This window comes from Ambystoma mexicanum, chromosome 12, assembly GCF_040938575.1.
Source record: "Ambystoma mexicanum isolate Mex_15411 chromosome 12, UKY_AmexF1_1, whole genome shotgun sequence".
Lineage (NCBI taxonomy): Eukaryota > Metazoa > Chordata > Amphibia > Caudata > Ambystomatidae > Ambystoma > Ambystoma mexicanum.
This window is the reverse complement of record NC_090936.1, coordinates 1,257,015,429-1,257,018,855: the sequence shown is the minus strand read 5'-3', so window position 1 is coordinate 1,257,018,855 and position 3,427 is coordinate 1,257,015,429. Positions and strand designations below refer to the sequence as shown.

Here is a 3,427-nt window from a genome sequence, read left to right as displayed (position 1 = left end):
TGTTCCTCCATTTACACCCATCCTTTTTCCAGGTTATTTTGCCTTTCTCTGAATTCCTATATTTAATTTGATGGACAGACTGACCGACAGCAACTCTCAGTATCACCAAGTGTGTTAGTGTGGGGGTGGGGCAATCTGTACTACACTTGCCAATGTTCTTCATTGTTGTACAATTGCATGAAATAATATCTGAAATCTTTGCTTCTTTCAACAGAGACTGGAGTCGTTTCCAAAACCAAGAGTCTGGACATGAAGACGAGAAGATGGAATATACCAAGGACCAAGAGAAGCTCTACAGACGATGGGCATTGCCATTCAAATGAACCTGCAAATAATGTACGATCCTCCTTGGGGAATTCATTGCCTGGCACCCCTATGAAGATCAAAACAAAGGAGAAGGCAGCTGCCTGCAGAGTCTGTGGGATGTGGTTCACTCACAGGTCCATTCTAATCTCACACATGACATCCCATGGAGGCGAGAAACTGTACAAGTGTACTGAGTGTGAGAAAAGCTTCAATCGGATCTCAAGACTCTATGAGCATCATAGAACCCATACTGGGGAGAAGCCCTACAAGTGCACAGAGTGCAAGAAATGCTTCAGCTCAGCCTTACTCCTGAAAAGGCATCAGAGTATCCATACTGGGGTGAAGCCCTACAAGTGCACTGAGTGTGAGAAAAGTTTCAATCTGCTCTCCAGACTATATGTGCATCATAGAACCCATACTGGGGTGAAGCCATACACGTGCCCAGAGTGCAAGAAATTCTTCAGTCACTCCTCAACTCTGAAAATCCATCAGAGAATCCATAATGGAGAGAAGCCCTACAAGTGCACAGAGTGCAAGAAATGCTTCAGTTCATCCTTATATCTGAAATGTCATCATAGCATCCATACCGGGGAGAAGCCCTACATGTGCACAGAGTGCAAGAAAAGCTTCAGTCGTTCCTCATCTCTGATAATCCATCAGAGGATCCATACTGGGGTGAATCCATATGAGTGCACAGAGTGCAAGGAAAGTTACAGTAGATCCTCTGATCTGAAAAGACATCAGAGCATCCATACTGGGGAAATGCCCTACACGTGCACAGAGTGTGATAAAAGCTTCAATCTGATCTCAAGACTATATGAGCATCATAGGATCCATACTGGTGAGAAGCCGTACAAGTGCACAGAGTGCAAGCAATGCTTCAGTCACTCCTCAGCTCTGATAGTCCATCAGAGGATCCATACTGGGGTGAAACCATATGAGTGCACAGAGTGCAAGCAATGCTTCGGGCGCTCCTCAGCTCTGATAGTCCATCAGAGGACCCATACTGGAGGGAAGCCATATGCATGCACAGAGTGTAAGGAAAGTTACAGTAGCTCCTCAAATCTAAAAAGGCATCTTATGACCCATACAGGGGGGAAGCCCTTCACGTGCCCCGAGTGCACACAATCCTTCTGTCAATCCTCAGCTCTGATAATCCATCAGAGGATCCATACTGGGGTGAAGCCATATGAGTGCACAGAGTGCAAGCAATGCTTCAGTCGCTCCTCAGCTCTTATAATCCATCATAGAACCCATACTGGGGAGAAGCCCTACAAGTGCACAGAGTGCAAGAAATGCTTCATTTCATCCTCACTCCTGAAAAGGCATCAGAGCATCCATACTGGCAGAAAAGCCGTATGAGTGCATAGAGTGCTAGAAAAGCTTCAGCTACTCCTCAGCATTGACAAACCATCAGAGGATTCATAATGTCCAGAATCCCTACAAGTGCGCAGCTTGCAAGAAATGCTTGAGATCACCTTTTGATCTGAAAAGGCATCAGAGCATCAATACTGGCGAGAAGCCCTAAAAGTGCACTGAGTGCAAGAAAAGCTTCATTCAGTCCTCAGCTCTGAGAAGCCATCCGAGGATCCAAACTGGAGTGATGTCCCACAAGTGCTCAGAGCGCATGAAAAGCTTCAGTGACCTCTCAACCCTAAGCGCCCATCAGAGGAGCCAAGTATGTATGAAAGCTCAATCACTGCTCAAGTCTGAGCAAACATCAGAGGAATCATTGTTTTAAGAACACTGGACGACCACCAAGTGTTTAGGAGATCTTTGACTATGGACTCTTTCCGTAGATGTCAAGTAGGGAATCGGTTTGGATGTATTTTCATCAGGCAGTTGTCAGCACTCTGAAATAAATGAATGTCATAACAATATGTAAAGAATGCACAAGTCATATACACCGAAATACACAAAAGAACTACAATAAAAGAAATACCATCACAGCAACAATCAGGACTCAGTAGCACGAGGGCAGGCAGACAATTAAACTCATTATTAGGAATTTAAATGACAGAGATTAACATGCTTCAACAATGCTCAGCAATATTACAATTGTTTTTATTTTTGTTATTATATTGCAGCCAAAAGGTTTTTTATAACAGCTGTACAAAACATGAACATAATGTCATGGATAGGCTCCTCCCCTGCCTTATCCACTTCCCTCCTTCTTCTGCACCAGATCCTTCGGCATTCCTGGCTCCCTTGCCTGTTGTGCCCACCTTGGGTCCCTTGCCACCTTCTAACCACCCTTCTACCCTCGACACAGCCTCCTTGCCACTACCTTGCACACGGACAAACCCTTCAGCCTCCTCCCCTTTGGTGAACTTACCACCCACTAACACCGTATCTGGCTCTCCCTTGCCCCCTGCGGCCCAGCCCGCACTGGCTCCTTTCTCAACCACTATGGTCCCAGCTCCCTTGCTGGCCTTGGCTCCTCTGCCGTCTTCGACCTCTGCCCCTCAGGCACTCTCGTCACTTATGGGGGGACCTCTGTCCCCTCCTCCCCCATAGGTCTTTCACTGATGGCAATCTTCACCACATTGGTTGCAGGGGAATAGGCGGGCACCACAAAGGTTAATTAGGTTCAGATTAATTCCAATTATAGTAATTCTAATCGAAGTTTTGTAGGAGCTATCTTGAATGAACAGATCCTATGACACAACGATCCAGAAATGCAGACAGGAAAAAAAACCTGGGTGAAACTACCCAATTAAAGCCGGATGCTCACAAACTGTTCTTCAAACCAAAAGCTGCATTGCATGTTCCAAAAACAGTCCAAGATGATATTTTCATGTAGTCTTGAATATCTTTGGCAGGTTATAGAGAAATTAAAGCATCCTCCACGTAGTGATGCAAATGATTATTTAATCAAATGAGTTGAATCACAAATGTAAGGACAGACAGCTTCCTTAACGGTATACGGCTCATAGCCAATGCATTTCAGAGCCTTGCTCCATCGTCAGGACTGAGCAATGAATTGTACACATATAGTAATACAAGGGTTACATACAAAGTCGTAATTCAGCAATAAATCAATGCATACATACCAATTGTGTTCATGTGGCGTATATACAAAAAAAGTGGAGAAAGAAAGCAAAACGTAAAACATGAATGA

At 44.8% G+C, this 3,427-nt stretch overlaps 1 pseudogene; it reads left to right on the top strand.

Annotated features, from left to right (window-relative positions):
• Positions 1–216: 216 nt before the first annotated feature.
• LOC138514437 (zinc finger protein 271-like) lies at positions 217–2,560 on the top strand (annotated as a pseudogene).
• Positions 2,561–3,427: the final 867 nt, after the last annotated feature.